This window comes from Patagioenas fasciata, chromosome 1 (genome assembly GCF_037038585.1).
Source record: "Patagioenas fasciata isolate bPatFas1 chromosome 1, bPatFas1.hap1, whole genome shotgun sequence".
Lineage (NCBI taxonomy): Eukaryota > Metazoa > Chordata > Aves > Columbiformes > Columbidae > Patagioenas > Patagioenas fasciata.
The window spans coordinates 157829690-157845696 of NC_092520.1; the positions used below are offsets into that span (position 1 = coordinate 157829690).

A 16007-nucleotide genomic window follows, 5' to 3' on the forward strand; every position below is an offset into this window, starting at 1 on the left:
TGCCTGTGGCTGCTATCATGTATACAGTACCTACTACCTTCCAGTGTCAAATTCAGGTTTCCTAGGAATACTTTTTAAATGTCAAGATCTATTTCCAGAGCACCAACCTAAGAGTCCACTATAGTGTATTAAGATTATTCTTTCCCAAGGTGCCTTACTTTATACTTATAAACACTGAACTTAATTTGCCATTGAACTGTCCTGCTTTAAAACATCTCATGGTGGAGATTCCACAATTCCCGTTTGTGATCTGTTAGGACACTTAACACTCCTTATGTTTAGAGCTGTTGTTTCGTCTGTCAAACTCCACCAAAATCTCCCATTGCTGCAATTTAAGACTGTAACTTGCTATGTTCACATCGCATCCAATCCTGCATGCAATGAAAAGTCCAGTCGGCTTGCAGCATTGAATAAAGATGTGCAGTCCTCATCTTCCTGAGAGCTTCACTATTTATCAACCTTTCTTTAATCAGTCAGGGGAGAGCTTTGACCTTTCACCATATGCTTTAGGACAGTGCTAAAACACACTTCTGTATCATTAAACATCTTCAGAAATAATACTTCAAATGTGTCGTATTACTGCATTTGTGAAGTTCTGATCCTTTCTATCGTACTTTTGCTATCTGAAGAAGGAGCAAAGACCTCCTTATATACTTTTTTCTACTGCATCCTTGGCTGACAACTCATCAACTTGGAAACAATTCTCTGCTGTTTTCTTTGGAGACAATCAATACCATTAACTAGGAAGGTGGGTTTTGCCTGTAATCTGGAGTCTCACAGCCATTATCTCCTGTTCAACCAGTCATCTTAAAATAATTACAATACTGACTCTTTTAGTTCAGTCTCTTAATTTTTTTTTTTCCTTTTCTTCAGTTTCAGCATCCAGAAGTGTACTAATCCTTTTATACATGCATAGAAAACAACTACCCAAAACTTCAGTATTCTAATTATTTCTTAAGTTGATTACTTAGTGATACATTTGAACTGTTGAACAGAGTAGAGAGGCAGGGTACAACTTCCTTATCAAATTCCTGTCATTGTTTTTCAATTATCTTATTCTTCATATTTTTTTTTAACCACACAGCCACCAGTTGTCTTACTGAGGGGCTGATGATATAAAGCTTCTGCTCTTGAGCTAGACTGATAACAAAAACGTGCTGGGAGGTCTAGAGAGACTTAAATTAAGCCTTAAAATAATCCTTGCACCATCTACCATCACCAAAAATGCTTCATCTGTAGGGTCACTTTTTCTCTTCAGTATATTTTCCATTCAGTGCTGTATTTGCTCTTGAGAGGACTAAACAGGTAGGTTTTCCTTACACCTTGAGACAGCAAATTCTCTGTTAACAATTCTTAACAATTTCCTTAAACTTTACAACCCCGAGTCAGTTAAATCCACAAAAAATGGTTGATGACTATCAAATATCAATTATCCATTTGCAAGCTCAACTGGTAGCTTTCATGTTTAGAGTGAATTTCAAACACAGAAATTCCCTCTGATTTTAAAAGATCAAAACCTAAAAGAATAATTTGGAGTGGATAACATCATACATGTCTCCATGACGCTGAATCCTTCCATGTGTACACGGTGCCCAAATAAAAGGAGGTTGGTGTGAGTCTACTTTTAGTTATATCGCAAATGCTCTCATAATGCAACTCAGCGTCTTCCTGACTCCTCAAGACAATAACCTCTTTTTTTCCATATGAATCCATTTTTTTTTACTACATCCCACTACTTGCAAGGCATGCACATATTTTCCTCTGTCTTTTCTCCCCACGCAAATTATTACAAAAAAGCAGCTCTCAGTACTCTGTTCAGCTTCCTATCAAGAAATTGTTTATTACAAGTGACAAAAACACCTGAGCACGTCTTTCTTCACCCTCATTCATTAGCTCCTTCATCCCTAGTCAAACCCTCACGTCCTCAGTTTTTACCACACCATTAAAACATCTTTTCTGTGAGACCCACTGAAAACACAGCTCCCAACCTTCACTCATTCTTTTTGCAATTCCTACTCTCACCTGCTGAAAATCTGGTTCTTCCAACAAGCACCACTTAAAATTACCACAGATAATCTTTCCACAAGTAGACACTTTTAATTTCCTGTCTGCCTCTAAGCAGAGTCTCTATTCCACTACAGCTCCTAAACCAAGTATGCTACTTTTGTGCAACCAAACCGTAATGAGCACTAAAATATCCCCTGTTCAGAAATGGCTCAGGTTTCTCCATTACTTCTGTGCAGTCAAACCATAATAAAAGCACTGGGACCTTTGTGGAATATTTCTAAGCAATATCCAAATAATATAATATTTTCCTACTCCTTGTAATTTACTCCTCAATATGTAAGGTAAAAGATCACTTAGTTATTAATAATCTAATGGATTGTTCCAATATGCAGATGTTTTCCCAAACAATTTATTTCCAAGGGCAATACCTTACTCTTAAAAATATAAAGCCAATTACATGCCTCACCATAGATTGCAGTCCAGTACGCTTTAAACATTTTTTCCCCAAAAATATACCATTATGCTTTCCTTCCCATTGATTATATTATTCTAGAACTAGCTCCCTTGAGTCAACCTGCAAAATATATTATCAGATCAATTAAAAGTCAAACAGTACTAATTGTTGTAGATTTGGGGGGGGCGGGGAGGGGGAGGGTAGTTCTGCACTTTCTTTAATGGCAACAATTGCAAAGAGTAACAACATTTTTTTTTCTAAGCTAATGTCATTTTGTTTTGATTTACCGGCCTATACTGTTTTCAGACTTCAAGGTGGAAAAGCAGCTACTGATAGCAAAAAAGTTATTTTATAAAGGCCATTTTTTCAGGAAGGTTCCATGACTAGAAAACTTAGAAGCCTGCTGCAGTTACAAGGCTCATCCCAAGTGAGCCATATAGACAAAGGTCTTTTTGGAAGCTAAAAAAAATGCAGATACAAGAGTATTCCTGGCAAAAGGGAATACACCAATTCCGCTCTGCTCCCTTCCCCCTGTAAAATGAAATATCAGGCTGGGGACCCATCTTTTCTGCAGAGATTTTAAAAAGTAATGACAGATTCTGGGTTCAAGTTCTTGGGTGTTCAACCTGAGACTGTTCAAATTTGAAAAGGTCTTTTTTTTTTTTTTTTTCTTACCAGGAGAAACAGACTCAAAATCAGGCATTCAGAGCTGGTAAAGCAAGCACAGTACTATCCAGATTTATGAATTGCTTAAAACTTTACTTAAGTGCTTTCGCAGCATGTGGTGTACAATTTAATCAGCTCTATCACTGTTCAAACAAAAAATCCACTATTTAATAAATGAGGACTATATGACGCAGAGAGAAGACTAACCATTTTGCTTTTGAGCTTCCTGTGTTGCTTTGTCTTAGCCTGATCTGTTCTTCCTTGACTTACAAAACTGTAATGTGCTGCTCCTAATCACAGAATCACAGAACCATTTCAGTTGGAAGAGACTCTCAGGATGATTGAGTCCAACCATAACCTAACCTAACTCTACCACTAAACCATGTCCCTAAGAAACTCATCTAAACACTTTTTAAACACCTCCAGGGATAGTGACTCCACCACTTCCCTGAGCAGCCTGTTCCAATGCCTGACAACCTTTTCCTTGAAGAAATTTTTCCTAATATACAATCTAAACCTCCGCTGGCACAACTTGAGGTCATTTCCTCTTGTCCTGTCACTTGCTACTTGGGACAAGAGACTAACACCCTCCATGCTACAACCTCCTTTCAGGTCACTGCAGACAGTGATAAGGTCTCCCCTCAGCCTCCTCTTCTCCAGGTTAAACAGCTCCAGTTCCCTCAGCTGCTCCTCATCAGACTTGCGCTCCAGACCCCTTGCCAGCTTTGTTGCCCTTCTCTGAACTCTTTCCAGCACCTCAATGTCTTTGCTGTAGTGAGGGGCCCAAAACTGAACACAGGATTCAAGGTGGGGCCTCACCAGTGCCAAATACAAGGGGAGGATCATGTCCCTAGTCCTGCTGGGCATGCTATTCCTGATAGAAGCCAGGATGTTGTTGGCCTTTTTGGCCTCCTGGGCACACCGCTGGCTCATGTTCAGCTCGCTGTCAATCAACATCCCCACATCCTTTTCCACAGGCAGCTTTCCAGCCACTCTTCCGCGCGCCTGTAGCACTGCCTGGGGTTGTTGTGACGCAAGTGCAGGACCCAGCACTTGGCCTTGTTGAACCTCATACAATTGGCCTCAGCCCATTGATCCAGCCAGTCCAGATCCCTCTGTAGGGCCTTCCTACCCTCCAGCAGATCAACACTCCCAGCCAATTTGCTGTCGTATGCAAACTTACTAAGGGTGGAGATTTTCTGCTTTTAAAATAACTTAGAAACCAATAGAGCAACCCCCCAAATAGATGGGATGCGCAAATTGCACAGTAACATCTATAAAGAAAGGACTTCACTGTCTTATTGTATTTGACAGGTTACAGTAGTAGAATCATCTCAGAAAATAATTTTGTTACATTTAGGGCGTCTGTATAAGATAAGCTTGTACCACTCTAAGAAGACATGCCATTTTAAATAGCAATTGCTATGTCAACTAGCATAATATCCCACATGACTGCTTTTATTGGTGCATATATCATTTTGGAAGCTGTTTTAACTGAGCTGGCAAAAGCCATTCTTACACTGCAATAATGCTACCCATGACAATGATATAGACCAATATAATTGTACTGGTGTCATTTACAAAGTTTTCTATGGAGGTTCTTTCTTGTCACTCCCTGATTCAGCATGTTCCAGATCTGTATTGCATCACAAATCTAAACGTACTTCTAAGGCACAAATAAATAAATGTGTACAAATGGGAGCTGGGCACAGGAAGGATATGACATTTTTGAAGGGAACAGGTAGTGAGACACATACCAAAACAACTCCCATAGTTTTCAATATCCTGATTTAATCCATCTTCCACTGAGTACAATAAAAACCTCAAGTCCCTGAACTAGCTTTGTTGAAGGAAGAATTTTCTTCTCTCCATCTTCTGACAGTGGTCTTCAATTAAAGCCTGCAATGATGAAGCTCTCTGAGATTGACAGAGGAAATACAAGGAGAGAAACCACTGAAATGCATCTTCAGAAGGAGATTATTAAATGTCCCACAGACACTGGTACGAGTGACAGCCGTCGGAGCTTAGTGAAAAAAGAGAAGCAGAAAATTAAACTTCTCATTGGGCCTGAAGATGATTAATATCTCTCCTCTGATGAGCTGAAACTTCTTCATCTTTGCTATTAATATCAAATCACTGAGGTGCGAGAACGGTAGCTGAAAAGGGGCATATGAGAATGTTTATTACTGGGGAGAGGGAAAAAAAGACAGACACAACTGAGGTAGGTTTTGCTATTAAATCTCCTAAAGCAAGAAAATCAGAATGAAGCTGAGAGTCACCATCAGCTGCTCTGAAGTCACGGTACTATGAGGCAGCTCTTGGGCAAAGTTGTACAATTTAAAAGAGATAAATAGTAGATTTCAATCCTTTAGTTAAAGGCATTTGCATTCTACAGGAAGACTACTTAATTCATCACATCTCCATTCAAGTGTACCTGAACAAACGACTAATACCTTCAACCAACTCAAATACGTTAGATAATTGTTATTTTCAAATGTACTTACCTCTGTGAATATTGGCAAAGCTTTAAAAAAAGTTAGTTGGAGTTCCCTGGAAACCAATAACTATGTGTAGCTGTGCAGACAGATTTTTATACTTGGTTCCTACAAGAATATTCTACAAAATATACCCTTTCTTTTGAGATTTTTACCTTAAACCCTTGGGTTTGTAACGCACTGAAGCAAGAGCTGAAATAGCTAAATCCACTACAGTTAATACTCGTAGAAAACATTCTTTGTATTACCTTGTGGCAGGATGCAAACCTCCCTCTCTCCCTCTCCCTCCTTCAGTATGGAAGGAGTAGACACATCTCCCTCTCTCTCTGCTGTTTGAGGCTAACAGCTTCTTTTGTTGGGCCCCAGAGCACCCTGGCCAGGGCCTTTAGGAGAAGGGAGTGCCGAGGCGCCAGTGAGCCACTGGGCACCTGCAGCCAGTGTGGGGGATGTTTGGAGGCTTCAGGGGCACCCCACAGCCAGGGTGGGGGTGCAGAGAAGCTTCTGGAATGCCTGCAGTCAGATCTGATCAGCCAATAAAAACCGGGATTCTCGTCGAGACTGCGCCCACCATCGCAGGTCTCTCGGAGCACGAGCCAGATGCTGCCACCGAGAGCCCCTCTCCCTGGGAGGGAGACTCCGCTTGCCTTGTTGAGTAAAACTTCTCACAGGATTGTGAGTGTATTTATCCTTTCCGTGCACATACGCACGTGTAACTTTCCGTGCTCAATATGAGCACGTGTAAAATTAATCCTCGCATAATCGCGGGTGTATTTTTCTCCCGTGCTTCCACATAAGCACATGTAACTTTCCGTGCTTAATACAAGCACGAGTAGCTTTCCGTGCACATTTGCACGTGTACTTTCCGTGCTTAATACAAGCACGTGTACTTTCCGTGCACATTTGCACGTGTAACTTTCCGTGCTCAATACAAGCATGTGTATAAATTATTTCCTCGCACAATAGCAAGTGTATTTTCCTCCCGTGCTTCCACATAAGCACGTGTAATATTCCGTGCACATTTGCACGTGTAAGTAAATGAACCCTCGCAGGATTGCGAGTGTATTATAAATTTACCCTTGCAGAATCGCGAGTGTACACTCTTCTCGTACTCACTACGAGTATGTGTATCTCTTTAAAAATAATCCCACACCGTGTTCAGGCAAGTGTGTACTCCTCCCAGACTCAGGGACAGTTCCAGCATTGTTTTGGGTGAAGCCATGTGCATGCACTCTGTGGACCGCCTATTGTATTAGCTGCTGCCCCTTAATAATTTTCCTCAACTGATATCCGAACCTGTATTTAAGTCACTTTTGGAGTGCTAAAATCCTGTTTCTGACCAGTTTAATAAGAGTTGTTTTGGACCCTGTTGCCCCTTAAACTAACCTCGGGGTGCCTCCGTGACATACATTTTCAGATCAAAAGAAGCCTCTGTGAAAGTCAGTATAGATCACTTGAGAAACGCGTTATAATAGTTTGATTAGTAGAGAATAAAAAGCAGACTTTTATAGCACCCATTCACCTGAAAATACTATTCTTGCTAATGTTAAAAGGCAAAACAAGAGAGTTAGTTTAAATTAAACCAAATGACAGACGGGAAATTTACTGGTTGTAAATATTAAAGCTGTGGTATTAGTTCAATACGATTCTACAATATTGAATGCCACAATGCTATGAAAATAATGGAAAAGAAATCTTCCATTTCTTAATGCTGTAAAGGTAACTTGTAAACACGGTATAGTGATTTTATGTTTTATCTCGAGAATTGACATTACGAGGTCGATAAAATATAAGTTTATAAGCCTTGATCTCATGAATAATTGGTAGCCAAATTATTGTTTCTTAAATTCGATAAACATTCTTAACTTGCAGCTGAAACTGTGATTTGACCCTTTCTGAAGGGTTATTTTTCACAACTGCAAAGGTACAGTAACCTGAAGCCCAAAGCAAAGAATCTGCTTGGGAAATTAGTTATTCTGATCATCCTGATAACTAGTTTCTCTTAGGTATGGTGAGGTTTGTAATTATCTTTTATCTCTTTTTTTAAACACCTGTATATTTTGGTAACGGTAGCACTGTAGCACTCTCATCTGTAGTTCTCAAGGTGATATTTCTTGCAGTCCACTTTAGGTACTACAATATCTCATAGTCGTGATCACTTATTTTACACAAACCTGAAACTGTTAAAATGATCCTTTTTATTTTTTCTTTTCTCATTTACTTCTCACCTTTCACTTCCTACCTTGAAGCTAGAAAAATCTGGACAAGGATTAAAGCATGTATTTTTGAACAAGGTGGAATAAGTTATTCAGAGATGTGCTAGAATCCTTCACCAGCTTTAAAATCAAGTTCAGAAATCTGGCTAGAAGAAAAGGTTTGGTGTGTCTAGAAGACATCAATCAGATGCAGGAGCTGCCAGCCAGCATTATTTTATCAACTCCACAATATAATACAGCCTGCACTATGCAAGATATTAGAGACATTGATAGTTAGCACTCTCCCTGATGGTAAAAATCTACAAATCTTCACAACCCCAAAAAAATCAGTAACTGTTCCATGTGATTTTAGGCAGAAGGTACAAATTTGTCTGCCAGTTCCATTTTGAAACGCTAATTAAACAAAAGACTGCTGCATCTACTCTAGGAGAGATGTACTGACATGTAAGCAAGGAAATAGGAATGTTAAAATAGGAAAAATAAGAAAAGAAAATGGTGGGGAGGAACACAACTACTTTTGGATATTATTATTTTAGTCTATTTAATCACATAATAGATAGCTCTTCCATGAATTTTATTCCAGCAATTTCTTCAAGCCCTTTCCACCATATAAGAATATTTCTATCTCATTAGCTATGGCTTTATTTCAGCTACAGAAATAATCCACTATGTATCACACAGATTGTATGCAGCATTCTTTAATATTAAACTACACCATGACAACCTCAGTCCTGTGTCTAGAGAGTCAATTTTAATCTATTTGGGAAGAACAATAATTGCTTCGAAGATGCGGGGCCCTGGTTTCACAGCCTAGAAAACAGTGTTCAAGGAGCCCACGCCTCTTCTGCTTCTCCTGCTGGTCTGTCTCTACCCCGCCAGCCAACACCAGCAGGTCTGACTGTACAACAATCACACTAACAGTTTATTTTGTAGACACACATTTTGGGGTTTTCCAATTCAGGACCTTAATGTCTTAAATCCAGTCTTGTAAGCTGTATCTAAAATTATACATTGGTGATGGTGATTTATTTTGGGCATACAAAGAAGTTCAGGAGTAAGTATGCAAAGAGCACATCATGCATCTGTTCTTAAGAACAGCTATAGATCTGTTGTTACAAGCTCACTGGAAAAGTATCTCATTATGAAATGCTTAATTTAGACAGTAAATATTTTAGATAGACCCATAAGTTGTTATCCGTAACATGTATTTAAGTAAATGTACAAAAAGAAGCATGTTCTGTTATGGTTTGTGAATTTAACTTAGGAAAATGTGATTAACCCAGTATTTTTTGTAATTTTAACTTCACTACTTTCAGTTCTCCTCCCTAAGTACTGAGCTCTTCAAACTCTGAATCAGCAGAATTATAAAGGAAAAAAAAAAAACCCAGGAGGTTTAAAACATACATGTTTACATCCTGGACTTTGAGTCATGTTTCACGGAACTATGGAGAAGGACAGTCATACTAGAGATTAGAAAAAACTATTACAGCAGGACAGCTCAAATGGCTTGAACATTGTTAAACTGGAAGAGAATCTCAGACTAAAACATATAATTCTCCAGGTCATTAACTCTTCCCCTTATTGTTGGTATCTACAAAGTTGAGTGAACCAATATGACTGCTGTCAGCCCAGGTTTTTGAAGTTATCTGTGCATTTAACTCAATTCTCTAAGGATATCTAGATAAATTTAAAAAAAATCTCTTAGATTCAAGTCTCAAAACAAGAATTGTAGAAGGCAAAGCAACAAAAGAGGGGAAAAACTTCAAGGGAAGGAAATAACTACTCAACTGAACATTTCAATGGTTGCCACGACTGAAAAATATTTGAAAATAGTGAAGAGGGAACAGAGAGATGTGTTGACGATACTGGTATTCTCTAAGCTAAGCATACCTAAAACACATCCATCCAATATCAGGATATTAACCTACACACTCATAACTTTTCATAAACTATGTTAGAGCATTGGCTGCGGAACCTAAGAATGACCATACATGATGTGCAAAGTATTTCTTCTAATGTATTTTTATCTTGACTCCTTCTTCTGGTATTACAAACATTTAAATAAATACTCAGAATATAAGTTTCAAAAGTACTGGAAGGCACTACAGATGCAATTCGCTGTCTATCAAGAAAGAGTCTGATTTCAAACTTTTTCCTTATCTGAACAAAATCTCACAAATATTAAATACAAAACTTCGACAGAAGTCAAATATCCTAAGTTAATTGTTCTGAGTTAGCTGAAACCTTCACCTACTAAATTTTCATTTCAATCTATTAAAACATTTATATTTCAGGTATATTTTTCCATCTCATACATATACATTTGTTGACTTGTTTGCCCTCAAAGGTCATTGGCTAATTGCAAATTACATTGTTAGAGGGAAAGAAGTCAGAGGTAATGAAGCTTCTCAATTGTAAGGAACAGAGAAAGATGAGAGATGTTATACGTTTTACCATTGAGAAGTACACTGCAGCATGAGCTCAAGATTTATTTTGATACCAGGAGACCCATCTGGGAGCTAGATTTTATAAATGTCCTAATTGTGGGAAAAGCAACTTCAACATCAATGAGCTGCATGACATCAATCACAAGTCAGGCTACATTAGTTCCAGCACTCAAACAAAGTCTGGTGTACTTATAAAACACATATTTTATTTCAAAGAGCGAAACACTACTTCTTAGGGGTTTGGCGCGCCTTTTTTTTTAAAAAAAAAAAAAGGAAAAGAAAAGAAGACATTTGAGCTCCTCTTGCTTTTCTGTTTTTCTGTAGAAAAATACTATTTTACTCTGAAGCTAGCAAGTACCTACCTTTGAAACAGATAAAGAGGAATAATCAGGAAATAGCTCTCCTACTTCTAGTCTTCCATGTAGCCCTGACAGAATTCAGGCATCCAGCTGTCCCTTCTTCTTGGAAGAAATTTGTTCGCCTTAACATAATTCAACTTTTATAGACTCTGTTTTTCCCAGGAGTTTGCTCAAAGAATGAGGAAGACAAAGATGAAACAAAAACCTTGAGAAATCCCACAGATCATACTCCATGTAAGCTGCTGTTTCAAAGAAGCTGGAAACTTATTTCTGCTCAAAGAATTCCTTTTCATTGTAATCTTTGTGTTTCTGCCAGAAATTACAAACTCAGAGCCAACTAGAAAAAGAAAGTAAAGACAAAACTGGTAGACGTGTTAAGAAACACAATATATTCTATCTGATCAAAAAATGCATAGAAAGGAAAGAAGGTAATCCTACATGTTCATTTACTTTTATGAAAGAATAAGCATATACTTAAAATACGTCTGTCAAAAGAGAACATATATGTCCTGTACTGAAGTTCAAAAGAGCAACGTAGACTTGCTTTCATTTGGCACAACACACTGACAAAATGAGTGGCTATTGCAAGATTCATGGCATTTCCTGACACGATAATTTTGTTTTGAGGATGTGAATGCCTGGCAAGCTATGGAAGAAACAGCACTGACATCAGCATTGAGATGTTGAGCTATTCGGAGGACCTTATTAGTTAAGGATAAAATCATATTACAGGATCGTAAGAATCCAGTCTAATTGAAAGAGTGGTTGAGAAGAAAAAAAAAGTAGTCCTCACTAACTCTACAGTTCAACCCCCAAAAGGTTCTCATGACAGTGTCATATTTTGGCTCACATTCTTTCTCCTACACCTCTCTCCTTTTGCCACAGAAACTACTTCAAACTTCCAGTCACTGCTCACAAGCAGACTGTTTCTTTATATAATGGGGAGTAAAACTATTTTATTTTTTCATATTCACTTGTTAGTTTCATTTTCTTAGATGATGGACAGATAAGGGTTCTCACGTCTGTAAAACAAAATCTAATTGCGAGGATGCTGACTTGCAAGCTAAAGATGATGTGCAGAGAACCAGACTCAGCTTTCATAGCAGTGACCTTCTGGTCAACAGCGAACTTGAACCAAACTTTGCCAGTGCTCTGTATAACCAAATCACAAGGGTTTCATAGAAAGACAAGTTTCTCAGAATAAGGAAACAAAACCTGGCATAAGCCTGAGGTCTTTCACTCTCATGACTTATTTTATTCTTGTAGGATCTCAAAGTAAAAACTGTAGACGTAGTTAAGAAGGTATCTTGATTGCAGCTGAGATAGAGGTGCTTAAGTGACAATTCTCAGCATATCTACTAAAAAAAAAATAATAAAAGAGGAGTAAACCACCACCATTTACTCCAAAATAAAAATGTACACAGAAGCAGCTGCTGTGAAGCCAATCTTAACTAAAACACATCTCCTGTAAACCTGTTCAGGTACACGTCACAGTAACATCCTTATTATAGGCAGAGACACCCTTTCAGAACCTCTTTTCTCAGAACTTTGCTAAAAAGCCACGACTAATACAGAGGTTGAAACTTCTACTTTAAATGGGCACTGGATTAACTTTTCTTGTTTAGTCCTGTTGAGACACACAGCAGCTGAAATGCAGGAAAACGGAGCAATTTGTAATGAAAAAAGCAGTTTTAGATTTTGCCCCTTTCTGATTATGTTGTCTGTGAAGGGCTTGTTTTCTGATGTTTGCTCATCAGTTGCAAGTGCTTGATAGACATTTTAGCAATTAATTATTTGTTTGCCTCTTCCTATGAGCAACTTATTGTAAGCATTAGAAATTCAGGCAGTTTTCATCACACACACAGATCACGTGACAAACTTTTGGCACTTAACTGGATAAAGCTGAACTACCAGAATCAGTTTTCTGATTCAAGTACTCACAAACATGATTTCAAAATCTGCTCCCCATGAATATTAAAACTGGATAGTCATTGTTTCTGTAGACAGTCTTCCCAATTAACATATTCACTAGAATATTTATGGAAAGCATACACAAAAAAGAGTGTGAACAGCATCAAAGTGAATCCATTTAAATACCAAGATGAATATTTGCAGCCTTCCTTCATTTCACTTTATTGTATTTTATGAGGTGTTTGCCCAACTCTGGCTTCAATCACGTCTCTACGGATTACTTGGACTAAAACGTACTGTCAGAGAATGATAGTTGCCCAACTCTGGATTGAAAAGAGGATAATCCAGGAAAGCAAGTCCCAGGAAAGAAAGCAGGCTCTGTTTTTAAAATATTGCCCTTGCAGCTAAGAAAAAACAGAGTCAGTTTCCTGCTCTCTCTCAGACTCCCTACATGATCTCACAAAACTTCTCAAGTTTTCATCTTAGTGTTATACGAGTGACTTTTCCTTTCCCGTGAAATATGTTTTACCCAGGAACCCTCCGCAGAAACTTTATGGTTTTCAACCTCAAGTGGATCCACCACGGAGAAACTGTTAATTCAAGTGTATTTTCATCCTGTTAAAACAGAGGAGACTGTGAATCAGCTGAGGCCACGCAGCCACAGTGGACACTTTATTGAGGAATCAGTAATCTAGAGAGCATGTGCCAAATTACAGTTCCAAGTCTCCATTTCACATGACCTTCATGGTAAAGGGGATAGGAAACTGTTGCATATAGCTTGGAAAATGATCCTGTTTCTGGAGATACTGTTGGTTAGTGAAACTGCTATTTTCTAATGAAAATTCATCATCTATTATTTGATTATTTCCTATTCCCTGTTTTAAATGCACTCCACCCTTCCTACTCTATTACCTTGCCTTTTGAATGTAATTTACGAGTGTTGGAACAATTAGCTTTTTCATTCAAAGTAACTGATAACTGAAATTATGCTGTCCTTGTGCATTATTAAAAACAACAACAGTAACCAGGTATGTTCAAAGGCTGTACAACATTCAAAATCCTCTTTAATATTCTAGTTCATAACCTTAATAGACATTTATACATGATTAATGAGGCTTTTAGTAGCTGTTGCTGTCACAGCTTGAGTAATGCCACCTCCAATGAATATTCCAAGGGAAGGGTCTGGCAGTGTCTGAGTGACAGCTGTGAAGTAGAACACTGCACTGTGTTTTCTGACACGAGCAACAAAACCCAAAATGAAACAAAATTCTGTCCTAAAGAACTGCAAACTGTTTAAAAAGCAGAACATGGGAACTGAATACATTAGGGTATGTTTTATATTGCAGATTCACTAGTGAAGAGCTTATAAAGGGTTTCTAAATGTGATCCTATTGCCATGCTCCAGTGAAGTTCTTGGATATAATCACATGGATGAATAATGTAATTTCTAATTACATCAAGGACACGTAATTTTAGGACACAGCACTGCAGATATCGGTACTGAAGAGAGATACAAAAACCAAACAAAAAAAACCTGCAAAAGACTACAAAAAAAGAACACATTTTTTGCTGTGACAACTCGTACAACTCAACCTTTTTAGCTGAGTGAAAAAAAGACTGAGTGGTTATTTGACTACTATATGTAAGTACTTTCAAATGGAAACATACCCAGGCCTGACAGGGGAATAATAAGCATGGATTCACCAAGGGTAAATCACGTTTGACCAAGACGACTACCTTCTATGATGAAATTACTAGATCTGCGAATAAGACATGACCAGTAAATGTGATCTCCTTTGAATCTAGCACAGTTTTCAGTATGGTCTCCCATAGCACCCTTGTATTCAAGTTGGGATTTTCCAGTCTGTGTGGGTGGACTGCAAGATGGATGGAAAAGCAGCTGGAATGTTGGGCTCAAAGGGTGATGGTTACTTGTTCACACTCTGACTGGAAGTCAGTTACAGGCAGAGTTCCTCAGTGTTTATTCTGCAGCCAGTCCTTTTAACTGTTTTTATCAATGACTCGAAGGAGAAATCAGAATTCACCCATAGCACAACTGCAAATGACACCAAGCTTGGGAGTCATAGTCAATCATCTCACAGGGAAAGGTGCCATCCGGGGGGACCTAGACAGGCTGGAGGAACGAACAAAGCAAAGCCCTGGAATGAAGGAAGTGACAATTCTTCTTTACCTGGTACTCATTAGACCATGTCTGGAACACTGTGTCCAGTTTGGGGTCCCAAATATAAGAATGACATCAATGAAGTTCAGTGTAGAGCTATCAGGTCATACAGGGGCTGACATGCTTGCCCTGGACTTGTTCTGCCTGAAGAAGAGAAGGTTCTGCGGGACTTAGCAAGTTGGAGGAAGATGGAGCCAAACTCTTCACAGTGATACACAGTGAGGGGATGAGTGACATCAGGGATAAACCGAAGCAAGGGAAGTTCAAACTAGATATGAGGAGAAATTCTTTCACCTGAGGACAGTCAAGCAGCGGCACAAGTTGCTGAGGGGGGGCACGTAGACTCTGTCCTTGGAGGTATTCAAGATATAACTGCATAAAGGCCTAAAAAATTACACCTGACCCCAAAGCCCACTCTGCTTTGAGCAGGAGTTTAACCGGAGAACTGCTGAGGTCCCTTCGACCCTGAATAATTGAGTCTGTGAAGATACCAAGTACTGACAATTTAACTTTGTGGAGAAAAGTATAACAAGAACCATTTACTTGAATCTGAAACCAGATGAACTGAAAGCTTCTAGCACTGTGTGTGACTAATCAAAGACACTATTGCCAGAAGACAGAGAGGACTCTCCACCGCATTTGGTTTCAAATCAAGGCACAATGCTGTTGTGGGACATTTTTTACTCAAGTATACACAGAGATCTTAAAACATAAGTAAGCTGTGTGAACCATAATAGAGTACAAAACAAGAAGTCAGACAAAATGCCAAAATGGCTTTAACTCTCTGCCCATAATACATACAAGTTAAGGAAAATTCTAGCTATTATTTGGTTAAATACGTGTTTTGTCACCTCAGTTTTTAACCAACAAAGATTAAATTATACCTCATCCAAAAATCAAAAGAAAAATAAAACAGATACAGAAAAATAACCGCAAAAGTAACTAACTTTATATAATTTCCAGTCCTGCTCCAGTGCAAGGCTTCTTAATAGGCTTTGCTCCCTGGTTTGCATTTAAGATTAATTCTCACTGAGAGCTTTAAGTCACTTCAAATACCACATAGCAGCAAATTTCAAGATTTCCATTGAGCTCTCTGTAAAAACAAAGGACTTCACAAACAAGGGAATTTAAAGGAACATGTCATTATCAATTGTGGAGACAATTAAAATAGTCATTACAACAACGAAGTACAAGATTCTTCTAAAAGCAAAAAGGTGAGGCCTGCATTTGCTCAGCTTTTAAAAATCAAACAAAATCAGTACTCGTCTACCTG

General features: G+C 38.5%; 1 protein-coding gene across 7 annotated transcripts in view; it reads right to left on the reverse strand.

Moving 5' to 3' along the window:
* Positions 1 to 16007, reverse strand: part of LARGE1 (LARGE xylosyl- and glucuronyltransferase 1) — a 291854-nt gene that overhangs the window by 191660 nt on the left and 84187 nt on the right. The window lies entirely within an intron of this gene.